Source organism: Scyliorhinus canicula, chromosome 1, assembly GCF_902713615.1.
Source record: "Scyliorhinus canicula chromosome 1, sScyCan1.1, whole genome shotgun sequence".
In the NCBI taxonomy this organism is placed as follows: Eukaryota; Metazoa; Chordata; class Chondrichthyes; order Carcharhiniformes; family Scyliorhinidae; genus Scyliorhinus; species Scyliorhinus canicula.
The window spans coordinates 254,388,796-254,408,221 of record NC_052146.1 but is presented as its reverse complement, the minus strand read 5'-3'; the positions used below and the strand labels follow the sequence as shown (position 1 = coordinate 254,408,221).

The following is a 19,426-nucleotide window of genomic DNA, read 5'->3' as shown; positions in this document are numbered from 1 at the left end:
CTCTGGGCCATCGCAGTCTACGCTGCCGGATGGCCACCTGCAGTGCAGCGGCTCCAACCACTGCGGTGAACATCGCTGTCTGGTTGGCATACATGGTGACCTGCAGGAGGGTGCTGGGGGGCAGAGAAACAACATGTTACACGGAGCTTCTTTGACACCTCAGCAGCCGGGTGGCATTGAATACCTGTGTGCCCCGGTGGCCTGGTCGTGCTGCAGACACGCAGCCAGCCTAACCCCTGGTCACTGTCTGCGTCCAACGGTCAGTTCACACTGACCTCCTCACCGGTGCGCCTGTCGCCTCTGCCCATCAGCCACACGACAACCTGCGGGTGTGTTCTCATCACCGTCCTGCCACGGCAGGGCGGCTGACATGTGGCATTCGCGGATGGATGACTCCCTCCCTCCCCCCCCTTCCCACCTCCACTCCCTCCCTCCTCCCTCCCACCTCCACTCCCTCCCTCCCACCTTCACTCCCTCACTCCTCCCTCCCACCTCCACTTCCTCCTCTCCCACCTCAACTCCCTCCCTCCAACCTCCACTCCCTCCCTCCCACCTCCACTTCCTCCCTCCCCAATCCTTGTTGGCCGCAGCATTCTCGGGGAAGCCTTCCCCAGTCTGCAGGAAGTCCGGGACAGTTAGCTCAGCACCTCGCTGCTCACGTCAGCCAGCACGACTGGCTTACGACTTTATTTACCAGGTGTGAACGGCGACGGCGTGAACTGGGGCCGGAGAATAGCGGGGGTACCGGAGAATCGCCATTCTGGGTGTCTCGGGCAATTCTCCGGCTTGCGCCGCGCAGAAATCGATGGGGCCGATCACGCCGGTTGGGATGGCGTCGGACCGGCGTCACGTGGAAAACTGCCGCAGCGGGCGATTCTCCCAACCGGCGCAGCCTCGGAGAATCGCATCCCAGTTCTTGATGGCAACATTGACTGCTGGAGTGTCTCTCTACTCCTCAAGTAGTGCATGTGCTTAAAAACAATCCATCCTTCCATGTCCGCTTGGTCTGAAAGGGTCCAGTCTTACTGACAACAATTCCAGGGATCCAACTGATGCACGATCAATTATACAAAGACAAGAGTTGGATGCAATCGAGGCTTTATTACACTAAGATGTGTGGCCTCCCACAGCAGCTGGCGAAATGGCTGCTGTACGGGGAGCACACATATTTATACTGTGTCTATTGGGCGGAGCTAGCAGGCAGGGAACTACCCCGGTACCTGTAGTACAGGGCCTTACTATAACGCACCTACATCGACATTCTCTAGAAACAATACATACATCAGTGGTGACTACCACACCAACTTGTTCCACTACCAAAGTTTTTCACATATACGACTTATTTACCATGAATGATCATGCTGTACTATGTGTCATGTGGCTTGCTTTCTGATCACTCTACTGGTCTCTACTCAAAGTTGGAAACAGGTTGCTCAGTCTCTTTCTGAGACAGCAATTCATTAACAGCTCTGCTGGTGGAACTCGCGCTATTGCATGTGGAGTGGTACAATAGCGAAGGAGGAATTGGGAGACTCTGGTTTCCAGACTTCCTCCTAATATTTCATTTAGGCCAGACTTGAAAGTTTTGAGACATCTCTCACCGAGACCATTTGATTCTGGGTGGTAAGGTACGGTTCTAATGTGTTTAATACCGCTGAGAGCAGTGGAGTTTTGAAATTCAGCTCTTGCGAATACAGTTCCATGGTCTGATACAATGACTTTGGGTAATCCGTGAGCTGAAAAGCATTGGCGTAATTTTTCTGAGGTAGCATGTGATGTAAGTGACTTCACCTCAAAAATCTTGATCCATTTAAGAATGTACATCGATCATAAGCAAAAATATTGCCCCCAGGAATGGACCAACATAGGCGATATGGCTCCATACCCATGGCCAGCCAGGCGTGTAGTAGGGCAGCAGCTGCCAATGTTTGTTGTGGGTGACACTGTTGACCGTGCTTGACTAGCTTTTCAATATCTTCATCAATGCCAGGCCACCACAGATGTTTTCTGCTGAGCATCTTCATCTTAGAGCAGCTCTCTGCCTGGTACAGGAATGACTATTCTTGCTCCCCAGAGTATGATGCCATCCTGAAAACTCAATTCATTCTTGCGGGCAAAGATTGGTTTCTTTTTCTTGAAAACTTGCTTATTTACCCATCCTATAAATAATTTGACTCTCACTTGGTCAGAAGTGGATCTCGATTGATCCAGTTCCTCATTTGCTTCACCAAGACTAGCAATGTGTCTAAAAACTTTAAGGCCTTGATGTTTTCTTGTGGTATTGGAGTACATGCAATACTTTCTTGCAAGGGTAGGTGTCTAAAGAGTCCGCATTTCCTATGAGTGTCCCAGGTTGGTGCTTGAAAATATATTCGTATGCAGACAGATTTAATGCCATTGTGGAATTCTTGCCGAAGCGATCGGTGAAGATAACCTTGTCCTCTTTAAAAATCCAACAGTGGTTTGTAGTCAGAAACAACGGTAAGTGTCTACTAAGTAAGTACTGGTGGAAGTGCTTGACACTAAAGACTATTGATATTTCGTTCTTCTCTATTGGTGAGTAGCCTCTTTCAGCCTCTGAGAGGGTTCTTGACACGCACCCAATCTGCCTTTCAGAGCTGTCCTCCATCTCATGTGACAACACTGCACCAATGCCATATAGAGAGGCATTGCAGGTCAATATCAGTTCTTCAGATGGGTTGAAATGTACTGACAGGTTTGAGGAATTGAGCAATTGCTTCACTCTGTTGAAAACTTCTTCTTGGGGAGCCTTCCAAGACCAACGATAGTGTTTTTTCAGCAGAACATGTAAGGGAACCAATACAGTCGATACATTTGGTAAAAGAAAAAGGCCATAGTAGTTAACCATCTCCAAAACCTTTTTGAGTTCAGTTGTGTTTGTGGGGGCAGGTGCCTCTTTTATCTTTTTGACCTTGTATTCCATGGGGTGTAACCCTGGTGCATCTACACAGTGCTCCAGATAGGTCAACTCAGTAGCTTGGAAGGTGAACTCCAGTCTCCCAAAATATCTTTAGCACCACTTCTAAGTTTTCTGGATGCTCAACCTCTGTTGATCCAGTTATAAGGACGTTATGGTATACTACAACCCATGGTAGCCCCTGTAGCAGACTCTCTATTTTTCTTTGGAATACTGTATATGCTGTAGATATGCCAAAAGGCAGGCGCATATACTAGAATTGGTTTGTGTTTATCGTGACATACCCCTGGGACGCATCATCTAATTTGAGTTGCTGGTGTGTGTGACTTATATCCAGCTTTGTGTAAGATTGGCCTCTTGCCTGCTTCACATACCGGTCTTGAATTTTCTTTAGATTAGATATTTATCCAGCTTGGCGGCCTAACTAACTGTTAGCATCTAATTGCTGCAAGTGCGGATGGTCTTGTTCAGCTTCAATACGTGGACTATAGGTGTTGCCCATTCAGAGAATTAAACTGGCTGGATGGATGGTGCCTAGTTCTTCCAAGCTGTTCAACTCAGTATCCACTTTTTCTTGTAAGGCATATGGTACCAGTCCTTCCCTAAATAATTAAGGAGTCGCCTCTTGGTCAATGTCTGGGTCAGAACTTGTGGGCACTTTGATTTTGTCTAATTCGTCATAAGAAATGTTGATATATTCTCTTATCAGTTCAGGCAGTCCCTCTTCCTGCACTTGAAAAATCTTGACCCAATTCAACTTGATTTCTTAAAGCCAATCATTCCAAGAAGGCTTGCTCCTTCACTATTATCATTGGAAGCTTGGTATCTGCTGTCCATAGCTTACAGGTACCTTTGTGGTGCCTTTTATTTCTAGTGCTTTTCCCCCATAAGTCTTCAACTTGGCCGAAGTGTTCTCCAAATTCAATGTTTTGACTCCCTCTCCTAGATACTGAAATGTATGGTCATCCATCAGAGTGACTGTTTCCCCTGTATCCACTTCCATCTTATGAGGCTTCCCATTTACCCAGAGCGATACAGTAATAGGGTCTAACTTGCGATTTCTTGGATAGGTCAGGGTCGTCTGACTTGAACGCCTCAGATCTGTCCTTCAGTAGGGAGTCCATCTCTCGATTGAGCCATGGTTTCCGGTTGGGGAACGTACGTACTGCTTTCTTTGGCACGCAGTCGTCCACACATTTGCTGATAAAGTCTGTGACGGTGGTGGCATGCTCATTTAAGTTGGTTGCTGAGTTCTTAAATATGGACCAGTCCACTGTCTCTAAGCAGTCACGTAAGAGCTTTTCTGTTTCCTCGGACCAGCACTGCACAACCTTCTTTGCTGGATTCTTGAGTTTCTGCTTGTTTGCCAGGAGAAGGAGCACAGTCTCATGGTCTGATTTCCCAATGTGCGGTTGGGGATGGAATGGTAGGCGCCCTTGATTTTTGAGTAGCAGTGGTCAAGAGTGTTGTCGCCCCTGGTGGGACAGGAGATGTGCTGGTGCAATTTTGGCACTACACTCTTGAGGTTGGCCTTGTTGAAGTCTCTGGCCATGATGAACAAGGCCTCCGGGTGTTCTGTTTCATAGTTTTTTATAACTGTACAGTTTTCCAGCGCCTTCCTCACTTCTGCCTGGTGTGGGATGTAGACCGCTGTGATAATGGCTGAAGTGAACTCACGTGGAAGATAGTATGGGCGGCACTTCACGGTCAGGTATTCCAGGTCCGGGGAGCAGTAAGTCGCCAGCGTCGCCACATCCAAGTACCAGGAGGAGTTAATGAGGAGGCACACCGCTCCACCCTTTGCTGTGCCTGATAACGCCATGCGGTCCGCCCGGTCAATTGAGAAGCCTTCAGGTTGTATGGCACAGTCCGGTGAGGCGGGGTTAAGGCATGTCTCTGTGAAACAGAGGACACAGCAATCTCTTACTTCCTTCTGAGAGGGAAGTCTGGCGTTAAGTTCATCCAGCTTGTTTTCGATCGTTTGGACGTTTGCCAGGAGCATGCTGGGGAGAGGGGTCTTGAAAGTGCGTTGCTTCAGTCTAACCTGCAGATCGCTGCTTTCCCCTCACTTCCTCGGTCGGTGGCTGCGGCTGGATGATCCTGGGATCCGATGGCAGAAATCTGACCTTGTGGACTGTAGGTGGTTGCATCTGGCAGGGTCCAGGGCGCTGGCAGGGACCAATGCGCTGGTTATGTTTCCAGGGTCGCGTCTGGCAAGGTCCCAGGCACTGGTTGTGGTAGAAGGGTTGCTGGGAGGCATGTTTGCGATCCGGATGGGTTCCGGCGTTCTGCGGGCATGGGAATACCTTGCAGCGCATTCATGACCTCGCGCAGGGTCTCTGCCATTTCGGGGGTCCTGGGTCATGGGCAGGGGCTTCCTGAGGCAGGTTGGGCTGGGTTTGGGTCTTGAAGTAGGCCCGGTCTGGCCTCCACGTGGATGTTTCTTTCTTCCATCTCCAGGTAAGTTGGGTTGCTGGGCGGGCCTCTCTGGGTCGGGTTGCTGGACGGGTCTCTCGGGGTCGGGTTGGGCTGGGTCTTGTCGTTGGGGGTCGGGTCGGGAGCACCAAGCTGGGGCGGGCGATCCGGGGGCTGGCGTCGGTTGTTAGGCCGGTTGGGGAGCACCGAGGTCCGGGTTGGCTCCAAATCGAGTTCGGGGCTTCACTTCCGCTTTGGGCCCGGTCCACTTCCACGTTGTTGAGGTCAGGTTGGGTCGGGTCAAAAGATCTCCACAGGCCTCGGAGAATGTTCAAGCCTGCAAGAAACGATAAAAGAGAGAGTTAGTATTAATGTTAGTCAAATTTTGAACGATTAGAATGAGTGTAAGTTACGTAAAAAGTGGATCTGTTGGGGAGAGCTCGCAGGGAGTCGCCTCGCTCCGGCGCCATCCTCTGGATCTCCATTGGTTGGTTAAAATTTATGTCGATCTCTGCAAGCAATCTGTATTGAATAGCACCCTTTGTGCAGATCACAGACTATCCTATCCTGTAACATACCATATAGGGTGGCTCCAAAACGCAATACAACAATAATTGATTCAGTTTAGCAATGTAATTCGTGATCAATTTGCCTGGGCCTCTCACCGTCAAATTAAATTTGAATCTCTGGAGGATGACTGATGGTTGAGGTTGCAATTGAGCCTTCACGAAATCCAAAAGCTCACTAAATGACTTGGAGTTGTGCGTGCTTGGGGCTGTGACTGCGTATAAACTTATAGGTCTGAGTTTCACAAATACTGAGGAGAATTGCTTTGTGTTTCACCCCCTCCCCTATTTCGTTTTCTTGAAAATAATACCCGAGGTGCTCAACATATTGTATCCAGTCCTCTGTGGAGGAGTTAAATGGGTCTGTTCTCCCAAAGAGAGACATTCTGGTGAGTATATTTATTTTCTTTTTCTCAGACTTTGATTAAAACAGGTATCAGGCCAGAGGAAGTGTGAGGATAATTTATTCTCGTCACCAGATGTAATGATGCACTTTCAGAGATTTCATTAGTGAACCGCAAAAGGTTTATTTACAATAGCAGGGACATATCTGCAGCTACTTCTTGTGATAATATGCACAAGGCAAGTTTGTACATAATGTTATGCATGACCTCTGACCACTAGGTGGCATTGTAAACACATCACATGACCCTGTGATCTGGGAGTTGAGAGTAGGTCGTGCTGGGAGATAGGCGTATCTGCAGTAGTTAGACAATAGTTGATTAGTGTTAGTTGTTTATTATTTAATTTATCCTAGTTATCTTATCACGCAGTTGTTCTACAATAAATTATTTTTACATTGTTAAACTGAAGCAATTATCATTGTGTTGTGATTTTGGAGCCACCCTATATGACATGTTACAGGATAGGATAGTCTGTGATGTGAACAACACCCAGTCTACAGAACATGACTGTTCTGGAATGCCTTTGCCTAAGAGAGCTCTTCCCCCTGGGGTGATTTCCCACTCTGAGTCCCAATTGGTCACCCAGGTCAGATTACCCTTACTCTGCTGTGTTGCCCTGAAGGGACAATCACTACAAGTGAAAGGACATTATTTAAGAACAGAGGAGCATAAGAAATAGGAGCAGGAATAGGCCCTTTGACTTTGCTCCACCATTCAACACAATTGTAGCTGTTCATTGGCCTCAAATCCACTTTCTCGTCTGCTCATCATATCACTTGGTTCCATGATTTCCGTATCAGCCTCCCTGAACAGGTGCTGGAATGTGGCGACTAGGGACTTTTCACATAACTTCATTTGAAGCCTACTTGTGACAATAAGCAATTTTCATTTTTCATGCGAGACCAAAAATGAGTCTATTTTAGCCTTAAATATATTCAACAATGGAGCATCATGCAGAGTTCCAAAGATTTACAACCCTCGATTGAAGAAATTATCCTTATCTGAGTCCTCAATGATCAGCCTCTTATTCTGAAACTGTGCCTCCATTTTCTAGATTTCCCCAAAGAGAAGAGACATCCTCTGACTGTGAAAGCCCCTTCAGAACCATGTATGTTTCAAAGAGATCATTTCTTATTTTTGCATAACCCAAGAGACCATAGGCCCAAATTTACTCTCACTATCGGACAACTCTCTCATCCCAGGAAATAATCTTGTGAACCTTCACTGTAGTGCACTAATGCAAGGAAAACCTGCCTTAAGTATGCACATAGTACCCCGGTTGTGGTCTCAAAAATCCCTGGGCAATTGCAGCAAGTCTTCCTTATGCTTGTCCCCCAATTCACTTGCAATAAAGGTCAATATGTCATTTCCCTTCCTAACTGCTTGTTGTGCCTGAATGCCAACTTTCTGTGTTCCTTGTTACAAGTACACTCAAGTCCGTTTGACCATCAGCACGTACATGTTTCATGCCTTTAAAAAAATATTCTACTTTCTTATTCTTAAGGACTTCAATCTGCATTAAATTAATGAGTTTGAACATTGCTGGAGTCAGTAAAAAGTAAACATGGGCAACTAGTAGATTCGTCAAACTTTAGTTCTTTGAGCTACCTTAAATATTCCATTTTGATGATAATATCACATTTCAGACTGACATAACATGACTCATAGTCTATCTGTTGCCTTCGTGGAATTTCATCAGCTCAGGCAGAGGAGTAACAACCTGAACATGCTCCTTAAAAATAAAATCTTGTCAGAGCTCCCAAATGACACCAGTAGAAGTTTGTTGAGCGGCAGATTAAATGCCTACTGTAGCACATTGTGATTTCCACATTATCATACACTTCATCTAATAAACATAAAAGTTTTAGTGGCAGACTCAGTGACCTGTCAATGTAATTGTGCCACTCAGCACAACCCTGTTCCCATCCACATTTAAGGGAACTTTTCCATTATTAACTATTTTTAGTGATATTGTCAGTTGAGTATATGGAATTCTTTTAACATTTCAATATGAATAATGAACAGAACAGAGCATAAATTTGCATTGAATTTTTTTATAAGAATCCTAACTCCCCTTTAGCCCTGGTAAGTGTACAAAAAAATAATAAAAATTATTTAATAAGACTGCTCTATCTGAACTTTTAAAATAACTATTTTGCTTTCAGAATAATGCAATTCTGGTTAAGAATGTTAAATATTAATAGTTTACTCACAAGTACTATTTACTCCTGACAAAAAAGCTATTTATAAGCTTGATCCTGTCATTGGATGATTATATTCATGGCATAACTCAAAAGGCCACACCCAGAAGGCACTCTGACACGCTAGAAAGGAGGATGAATGGTTCTCCCCCTGTGGAGTGTAGAATTTCTGGTCAGCAAAGTTCACATGTGGCTATTTAACACAATCATATCACATTTCTGTGGAAACTCTTTTTATCAAAGCTATTACCTTTTATAAAAATAGTTTGTTTTTGCCTTGTTAGATACTACGCAGTGCAGAAATGTAGTTTGAGCCCTTTAGCATTTCACTGATCATATCCTCTATCCTGGAATGCTTGTGATGTGAGAGCTTACCACAATTCACATTTCCCAAAGATGAGCCAACTATCCAAATGCTAGAGACTTTATTTCCTTCTTATTTTGAAAAAAATGTATGAAATGTTCGTTTCTCGTTGACGCTGTGAACCTCCAATAAAACTGGTGAGTGTATGTGATTTTTAAACAGGCAATTTTCTTAATCATGTTGGGTTAAAATTCTGATACATCAGTCAGTAGCTACCAGGAATATCAATTGTAAATGTTTAACTCATGCTGTTCATTGAAGTTAATAGGTTGAAATTTTCAGGCTGGGATTGTTTTTTGAAGCTTTGGAGTATTTGAAAATTTAAACCTGGGACATATATTTTATATGTGTACATTTGCCTATCTGAGCCTCCATTTTTGATCTATCTGTGAATAATGGGAGTGAACCCAGGGCTAAAAGTATCTTGTTTTCTTCACTCACTTTTTTCTGCTCCTATCATCAAGATTAGCGTTACCTAATTTTACTGTGATTATGCATTCTGTAACTTAATTAATTTCATCCATCCCAATCTTCCAACATTAAGTGACTCAACAGGTTGGACTGCCATCCTGCCAGCAGGTGGAGGGCAGGTGCCAGCTGCAGTTTGGCCAACCAACCAGGGAAAGAGGCAGCCACAGGCTGCGGAATGCCAAGACGGACTGTTTAAAAGGCCCACCTCAATGCTGTGGGCCTTTGGCCTAGTTATAATAGGAAAAGTAAGGCCCTGCAGCCCTCACCCCTCACACCCCCTCACCTTCCACGTATTCCTAATGCCCCATCCATGCCACCTCATGGCCCTTCAAGCACCTCAAGCCATTGTGTGCCCCTCCACCCAGTCCCAATAGCCCCTCAGGTCCCCAATTCCAAACCACAGCACTTCCATGCCCATTCAGCACAATAAACTGGACAGACCAATGAATCCTATAGTGAAACTAAGATGTATAAAAGAAAACTTTAAAAAACAGTAATTCATTGATATCTTTCCACTTTTTTACAAAAAGTTCCTTTTTACTGCAGGCAACTAAAAATGTCAGTCATCCAAACCCTTTAAAGTATCAATGGCTGAAAATGCAAGTTCTTGAACCCTCTTTACCGTGTGCAGATAAACATTCTGCAGTTGACAGAAAAGATCAGAGAGATAGAGCTGTAAATCAAGCTGTGTTTTTCCTGGGGCTGAGGTTTTTCAGTACTCTGGAGGATATCTGTGTTCTCAGTGATGAATCCTGAGTTCTGCTCAATCTGAGTACTGGGTAAGTTGGCATAGATGGGCAAGGACAAATAGTTGCCTTTGGGGGTCATGGGTCGGCATAAGTTGGCATTAATATGACATAGGGCCTTTAAGGGACAATGACAGTTATGTGTTTGCACTAAGTTGGCTAGGAGCTACAAAGAGCTATGCGGATGAATGGGTATGAGGGGCTATTGGGGTGGGTGGTGTGCATGAGTTGGCATGGTTGGGGCATGAGTTTTGGATGGGGTGATGAGAAAGTGCAAGGGGTGAAAGCTAGAGGCACATAACAGTTAAAGTCCCAGAGAACTGAGGTTTAACCAGGCTGCCTTGGATTTACACCCGGGAGTGGCATCCACCCACCACCTCCTCAAATGAAGATTCCGCCATTCAGGGCGGGTGGTTCAGTGAGCTAGAAAATTTCTCAGCTCTGCACACACATCTTGAGAGTAGAAATCCACTCATTGATCATAACTCAATCAAGGCTTGTATATCCTGGGCGGGATTCTCCGTTTTGCCAGCGCCTGGGGGTTTCCCGATGGAGGAGGGCTGCCCCATAATGGGAAACGCCATTGACCGGCCGGCGTAACGGAGAATCCCGCCGGCGGCTCGAGTACGAAATGTGGCACAGCGTGGCGGGGCGGAGAATCCAGCCCCATTCATTTCATGATTGTTTCATTTGTGCAATAATAATACATTTTTAATACATGTGGTTAATACAGAATAGAAATGACTTCTTTAGCAATGTATTAACATCAAAGTGGTTCCTTTGACATTGCTAATTATTACAGTGGATACAATATCAAAATCGTCAAGTTAAACTAAAATCTAATCACCCTGGCCTACTTACATTATTTATACTTGCTAACCATTGGGTTCAAAGTTCCTGCTGCATCTTGCCTATGACTTTACCTCCTGGACCCAAAAAGACGAATCAAGAATGACTCAGTGGTGGCAATTTTGCCTCCAAGTCAGAAGGTTGTGGGTTATGTTCCTGTTATGTAACAGAGAATACATCCTCGCTGGTGGAATGCCTCATGATATGTAGTGACATCAACAGAGTGTTTTGCGCGGGCTTTCATTTCTCCAGCTTAGGTTGTATGAGCAATACCTCTTAATAAGCCTCTCATCGTATTTGTAAGAAATCCAAGTGTGTGGCACCTCCATATCTTTTCTCTTGCTGCACTCAGAGAATAAAACAAAAGAGAAAACTGGTGATGAGGTTTGATTAAAAAGATAATTGTTGACAAGAAAAGGGGGAGACACACGTCAGGCGCAGCAAAAGCAGCTAACGCTGAATGTTTTTTAAAAATGGAACACAACGGTGAGTAAACAGAACAGTTCATAAACTGGTTGCCGTTGAAGTGGGCAGAGACTAGGCTGCAGGGACTCTGCACTTGTTGAAGCTCATCGGGGTGCAGGAACAGGGGTTCAAAGGTCTTCCGACTCTGTACAGGCCACAACTCGGGAAAAAGTCAAACCACAGTCAGGCAAAAAGAAAATATTTAAGTTGCGTTGTGGATAAGGGGATCTCTTGTTCTGTACATCAAAAAGAAAACGGAACGGAGGAAGTTGGTTGAGGTACAGACCCCAGGAGCTTATATCCGGAATTGCGGGAAAAACAGGTGCCATGGATGCATTTGATGAAGACTGTGAGACTTGGAACTCGTATGAAGAGAGATTTAAACTTTACCTCATCGCGTATCAAACACCAGTTTGCTAAATTTAGTTCATCCAGCAAAACCAGGAGAAAAGACCTATTACGAACCAATGAAGACTTTAGAAGAACATTTCTCCCCTGGACCGTTGTTAATTGCAGAATGGTTTCATTTCCACAACCGTAGTCAGGAAGAAGGTGAAAGCATTTTACAACTCATAGCAATTTTAAGAAGGTTGGCAAAATACTGAGAGTCTGGTGGAATACTAGACGACACCCTTTGCAATAGGCTAGTATGTGGACTCTGCAGTGAAGCTGTTCAGAGGAAGCTGCTTACTGTAAGCGATGTGACTCTCAAAAGCTGCTGTTGAAATTGCCACATCTATGGAGCTAGCAACAAAAGAGACTTCACAGAAAGGGGAAGGAGCGAAGATCCAGAAGATTGAGACCGTCAGACAGCCATGTCATCAATATTCAGAGGTTGGACACTCAGCAGGGGAATGGTGGAGTAAGGAAAATAAGTGCAAGAACTATACCAAAAGGCCATGGGCTCGATCAAATGGCCACTTTGAGCCCGAAAAGCAGTGCACTGCAGCGCAACGTGGCCAATAGAAGCCGGGAGACCCTGCTACAGGGATATACCTAGCTCGCAACACGTTCTCGCGAGACGTTCTGATGTAAATCCCCACCATTGTGGGCAGGACCACTTTTTGGCAAATCTGTATATTCGAGCCAGACAGCTCATCTCACTGTAATATGCAGTCTTCCCGAGGCACCTAAGGAATTGGGATCTAACCCCTTCACCTCAGGTGAGCGCTGTTCAGTACTGGTCTCCACAAGGGGGGACCAGAAGGGATGGCACTTTTGGGGGTCTCCTAGGGGATCAGAGGCCCCCAGGTGCATGCCCTTTGGACAGGGTGGGACACTGGCACTACTGGTACCACCCAGGCACCCTGTCACTTTCAGCCTGGCATTGCCAAGGTCCTCAGATGGTGCAGGCAGGGTTACTAACAGGGCACCAGATTGGCACTGCGACGGTGCCAAACTGGCATTATTTTCTCAGTGGTGATCGGGCCAGGAGTGCCCTGTGCGAGCGTTAGGGGATGCAGGGGGACTCAGGGACCCTTCATAGTGGGTCGATGCTTGGGGGTTGGTCGGGGTCGGGGCCGCGTCAAGGGCTCCAGAGATTGGAATGCCATTTTTACATAGTGTCCTGATCTCTCACTACACTGAGGAGTTTCCGGCGAGCAAAACTCCTCAGCGCAGAAATGTCATATGCGGCCACAGCCATGTGTTCCCCGCTGAGCCGTATCGAACCCGAGTGACATTTAATAGCGTTGTGTTTCTCAGCGCTGGAAAACACGCTAAATGTGTTCTCTATGGGACTTTGTTCTCATTTAGTTAAATCATTCCCTTTATTGCCAAAACATGTGGGGCTCGGCAAAGTTCACCAACACCAAAAATGTGCAAGAAACAAAACACACCTAAGCAGATTAGTAATGTCTGTAAGTTAGTAGACAAAGTTCAGATAACTTTAGGATCTGAAACCTGAAACTAGGCGTCTTGTCGATGTGGGGTGGCTAACAATGTTTCTGGGTATTCCCAAAAGTTTATGGTAAGCAAGTCAGAATGGAAGTGGAAATGGGTGCAGCTGTATCACAGAAACAATTTATATTTGAAGCTGCAGCATCTGCCTTCAAAATGATCAAACCTTGTCCTAAGAATGTACATAGAAGAGGTTGTACCTTTAAAATTATACCAAGAGAAGTAAATGGACAAACCAGCAGAGTTGGCTCCCCATGGTTGTGGAATCTTTCATGCTTTATTTGGGAGAGCATGGTTGGGAAAAATTAAACTCAACTGGGGAGCAGAGAATCAACTAGTGGATTCAAAGAATGACTACAACAACTTCTGAAGAAGTGTAAGAAGTTGTTTGAAGATTCACTGGCTCAATGACAGGAGTTGAAGATCAACTCAAAGTCAAGCCAAACAGTGCAACAAAATGTTTCAAAGCTAGAACCCTACCAGATACCATCAGGCCAAAAGTCAGTTTCTGTAGTGTAGTGGTTATCACGTTCGCCTCACACGCGAAAGGTCCCCGGTTCGAAACCGGGCAAAAACATTATAGGGCAGCACGGTAGCATTGTGGATAGCACAATCGCTTCACATCTCCAGGGTCCCAGGTTCGATTCCGGCTTGGGTTACTGTCTGTGCGGAGTCTGCACATCCTCCCCGTGTGTGCGTGGGTTTCCTCCGGGTGCTCGGGTTTCCTCCCACAGTCCAAAGATGTGCAGGTTAGGTGGATTGGACATGATAAATTGCCCTTAGTGTCCAAAATTGCCCTTAGTGTTGGGTGGGGTTACTGGGTTATGGGGATAGGGTGGAGGTGTTAACCTTGGGTAGGGTGCTCTTTCCAGGAGCCGGTGCAGACTCGATGGGCCGAATGGCCTCCTTCTGCACTGTAAATTCTATGTAATCTATGTAAAAGAACTAGAAAGGCTAGTTCAAACAGAGTTATTGAACCAGTTGCTACAAGTGGTTGGAAAACATCAATAGTTCCTGTATTGAAACACAATGGCGAAAGTGACAATTAACCTGATATTGTGTGCAGGTCACTATCCACTGCCACTGATTGAAGACTTGTCTGCTGGACTTTCTGAAGGTCAGAAATTCAGTAAAATTGATCTATCACTGGGAAGCATGGTGGCACACTGGTTAGCACTGTTGTCTCACAGCACCGAGGACCCGAGTTCGATCCCAGCCACAGGTCACAGTCCATGTGGAGTTTGCACATTCTCCCCGTGTCTGCAATCCCAAATTGAAGTTACAACTTGCTTGTGATGCATCACCCTGTGGGGTTGGTGCAGTTGTCTTGCATCTGATGCCCTCAGGAGAGGAATGACTTGTTTGTGGCAATCAGTGCTAAACGGCACCCGTTGGGGGTCTCCGTGGCCAGCCATGAGATCCCGCGGCTTGGGTATCTTCAGCACAGACATCTTCAAGTGAGACTATCAACTCAATTGAATATGCAAATCAAGATCACACCCATTCAGGGCGATATCCAGATCGCGACACCTCACGATATCTCGTAACATTTTGCGAGGCACAACGAGCATCGTAAATCCCACGAGAGGCTCCTTGTGAGATTTACCGGTCTTGTTGCATCCAGAGTCCAGCGTGACAAGGCCATTGAACCACACTCAATGTAAATGGTACAGGATACTGAGAGGCCTAGATAGAGTGGACGTGTAGAGGATGCTTCCATTAGTAGGAAAAACTAGAACCCCAGGGCACAGCCTCAGACTGAGGGGGCGATCCTTTAAAATTGAGATGAGGAGGAATATCTTCAGCCAGAGGGTGGTGATTCTGTGGAACTTTTTGCCGCAGAAGGCTGTGGAGGGCAAATCACTGAGTGTCTTTAAGACAGAGAAAGATAGGTTCTTGATTAATAAGGGGATCAGGGTTATGGAGAAAAGGCAGGAGAATGGGGATGAGAAACATATCAGCTATGATTGAATGGCGGAGCAGACTCAATTAAGCCAAATTCAGCTCCTATGTCTTGCGATCTTATGGAAAGGGCAGGAAAATGGCACTAGAATCACAGAATCATAGAATTTACAGTGCAGAAGGAGGCCATCTGGCCCATCAAGTCTGCACCGGCTCTTGGAAAGAGCACCCGACCCAAGCCCACACCTCCACCCTATCCCCATAACCCAGTAACCCCACCCGACACTAAGGGAAATTTTGGACACTAAGGGCAATTTAGCATGGCCAATCCACCTAACCCTCACATCTTTGGACTGTGGAAGGAAACCAGAGCATCCAGAGGAAACCTACGCATACACAGGAAGAACGTGCATACTCCGTACAGACAGTGACCCAAGCCAGGAATGAAACTTGGGACCCTGGAGCTGTGAAGCAATTGTGCAAACCACTATACTACCGTGCTGCCCAGAGAAAGATAGTTATGACTAAGACATAATGCTCATTAAGCGGCCCGGGTAGACATGATGGGATGAATGGCCTCCGATGCCACAACAATTCTATGACTCTGAAGTCTTCCTTTATGTCTTGGCTCACCAGTTACTTACGTAATTGCTATTTGCTGACCTTCACAGGTCTCTTTGTAGCCTTTGTTGAAGTTGGTGGTGCAAATCTGCTGATTTTAAGCTCAATTACAAGTTTTTAATTCCTGCTTGTTTTAATGTACTAGCTGAAATTAGATTTGATGCTTGCTACACTCACAATTGCATGAATGTATTTCTCAAAAATTGCTATTTAACAACATAACCCAAATAATAAGTGTTTTAATGTATCGCAGCATAAATTGATTTTAACGGTATAGTTTTGCTACTCTCATTTCAGCAGAAGCTGCCAGCAGGATTGTTGGAGATGAGCCCATGCTGTTTATAGCACTGACCTCTGTAATTAGAGGGCAGTGCCAGCCATCAGGGAACATTTTTGGCTAGTTGTTGCAGGTCTGGCACCTTTAGTCATGGGCAAATGGGGTGGGGGTGGGGGAGCTTTGTGCATGCACGTGAACTAATAGATCGTCTGATCTTGCGAGCAGGAGCAACTGCGAGGAATGCTGCTTGCCTCCAATATGGCGGTTAATTGGGTTTCCACTGTGAAATCTTCATTCTGGTTTCCCCTCCCTGCAGAATGCAAAACTATTTGCAGTTCTTGGCTTTTCCCATATAAATTAATAGGACTTTGCAAAGAGCCTGCTTGACTTTGATTTTGTTTTGTTTTTTGCAAAAATGCTTCAAAAGCATAATGAGAATGATAAATGATTTAATGTCCAGATCCTGAAAATTAAACTAAATAGAATGTAATACAATTAGAACATAGAACAGTACAGCACAGAACAGGCCCTTCGGCCCTCAATGCTATGCCGAGCCATGATCACCCTACTCAAACCCACGTATCCACCCTATACCCGTAACCCAACAACCCCCCCCCCTTAACCTTACTTTTATTAGGACACTACGGGCAATTCAGCTTTGCCAATCCACCTAACCCGCACATCTTTGGACTGTGGGAGGAAACCGGAGCACCCGGAGGAAACCCACGCATGAAAATTCCTCAGTATTTTCTGAGGAAATAATATCTAAACTGTTCCAGCCATCAGCAGTTGCTCAAAGTTAATGGTTGGGTTTACAGAACTGCAATCAGGCAAAAATGTGAAAACTAATCTGTGGATCTTTCCAAACCGGTCAGAGGACTAGGTGCGGTGGCTCACCTCACTGCTCGTTCTTAACAATGTCACAAAGTGGATTTCTTTGCCACCCAGTAACAAATAGATCAGGACCCATGACAAAGAATTATATTTGTGATTAAACTATTGAACTTTACCATTTTTAAAATGGGGTTCAGATCCCTTTTCGCAGATGAGATTTTGTCTGGCCAGTGATTTTGAAAATAACAAAAAGAGAGAAAGAACGACCAAAAGACGGAATTCTTTAAAACTGGCGCAACAGTCTAATAACTTTGCATCAATCAAAGAAGACAGTTGTTATTGGGCATTGTGAATTCAAAATAATTCATCCTTTGATTATATTTAAACAGTTTTTGTTTTATGATTGTAAGACCTATTAGCTGGCAAATTACTTTGTGACATCAGCACGTGTTGATACCCCTGCTAAGTTATTGCAATGTAATGACTTTTGCTGAAGAATGGTTGCATGGATTTTGATAGCTTGTCCAAGTCATCATTCTGTACAGGTCATGTCAGGTGCTGAATGTTAGCAAGCTATTCTACCAGAAAGATATCGCAGCTGAACCCAATTCCATCCTGGGTCACCAAAGCTATGTAGATTTTTTTCTAACAGGAGTCACCAAATGCTTACACAGAAGGAAAGCATTTGGCTCATCGTGTTTCTGCCAGCTCTCTGCAAGAGATACTCACCTAGTCCCACTCCCCTACCTTTCCCCCAAAGCCCTGCAATGTATTCTCTTCAAAGAACAATCCTATTCTCTTTTGAAAGCCTCAAATGATTCTGTCTCTACCAAGCTCTCATACAGTGCATTCCAGATCCTAACCACTTGCTGCATAGAAAGTTCTTTTCATGCACTTAATGATCTGTTGAGCTGCTCGCAGAAAAATACTTTTCACTGTATTTGATTTGATTTATTATTGTCACATGTATTAGTATACAGTGAAAAGTATTGTTTCTTGCATGCTGTACAAACAATGGGCGAAATTCTCCGACCCCCACGACGGGTCGGAGAATAGCGGGAGGGCCTTCCCGACATTTTTCCCGCCCTCCCGCTATTCTCCTCCACCCCCCCCCCCAACTCCCGACCTGAATCGCTGCCGCCGTTTTTTTATGGCCGGCAGCGATTCACAGCTGTTCGATGGGCCGAAGTCCCAGCCCTTTACGCCGTTTTTACGAACGGCAAACACACCTGGTCTGGCCGTTCGTAAAATCGGCGTCACAAACTCGCTTTTTATAACCATGGCACCGATTGGCACGGCAGTACCACGGCCGTGCCAAGGGTGCCATGGGCCCGCGATCGGTGGGCACCGATCGCGGGCAGCGGGCCCGATGCCCGCGCACTCTTTCTCCTTCCGCCGCCCCGCAGTATCCATTCGCGGGGCGGCTGAGGGGCAACCCGGCCCGCGCATGCGCGGGTTTCGCGCAAAAACGCGATGACGTCATCCGCGCATGCGCGGGTTGGAGTCTTCCAATCCGCGCATGCGCGGCTGACGTCATATGATGCGTCAGCCGGCGCTAACTCCGGCAAGCGGGCTTAACGATATTCGTTAAGCCCGTCATGCCGGAGCCTACGGCGTCGGGCTGCTAGCCCCGACCGGGGACCAGAATCGGTTCCCGGTGGGGAAGGGGCGCGCTGGCGTCAAACCCGCCTGGGTTTGACGCCAGCCTTACGATTTCTCCCATTTTGGGAGAATCTCGCCCAATGTATATTGTATATAAGGAAGGAAGGAGAGACTGCAGAATATAATGTTACAGTTATAGCATAGCAAGGTGTAGAGAAAAGATCAACTTAATACTCCATTCAAAAGTCTGATGGCAGTAGGGAAGAAGCTGTTCTTGAGTCGGTTGGTACGTGACCTCAAACTTTGGTATCATTTACCTGACGGAATGAGGTGGAAGAGAGTATGTCCGGGGTGTGTGGGATCCTTAATTATGCTGGTTGCCTTTCTGAGGCAGTGGGAATTATAGTTAGAGTCAATGGATGGGAGGCTGGTTTGTGTGATGGACTGGGCTACATTCACGACCTTTTGTAGTTTCCTGCAGTCTTGGGTAGAGCAGGCTCCATACCAAGCTGTGATACAACCAGAAAGAATGCTTTCTATGGTGCATCTGAAGAAGTTGGTGAGGGTCGTAGCTGACATGCCAAATTTCCTCAGTCTTTTGAGAAAGTTGAGTCGTTGGTGGGCTTTCTTAACTATAGTGTCGGCATGGGGGGACCAAGACAGGCTGTTGGTGATCTGTACACCTAAAAACCTGAAGCTCTCGACCCTTTCTACTTTGTTCCCATTGATGTAGACAGGGGCATGTTCTCCACTACGCTTCCTGAAGTCGATGATAATCTCCTTTGTTTTGTTGACATTGAGGGAGAGATTATTGTCGTCGCACCAGTTCACCAGATTCTCTATTTCATTCCTGTACTCTGTCTCGTCATTGT

At 45.9% G+C, this 19,426-nt stretch overlaps 1 protein-coding gene and 1 non-coding gene across 7 annotated transcripts in view; both read left to right on the top strand.

Moving 5' to 3' along the window:
* The window catches only part of ush2a (Usher syndrome 2A (autosomal recessive, mild)), a 1,354,742-nt gene that overhangs the window by 862,152 nt on the left and 473,164 nt on the right, over nucleotides 1-19,426 (top strand). The gene's annotated exons all lie outside the window — the stretch shown is intronic.
* trnav-cac lies at nucleotides 13,823-13,895 on the top strand. Its single transcript has one exon. It is a non-coding gene; the product is annotated as a tRNA-Val (tRNA).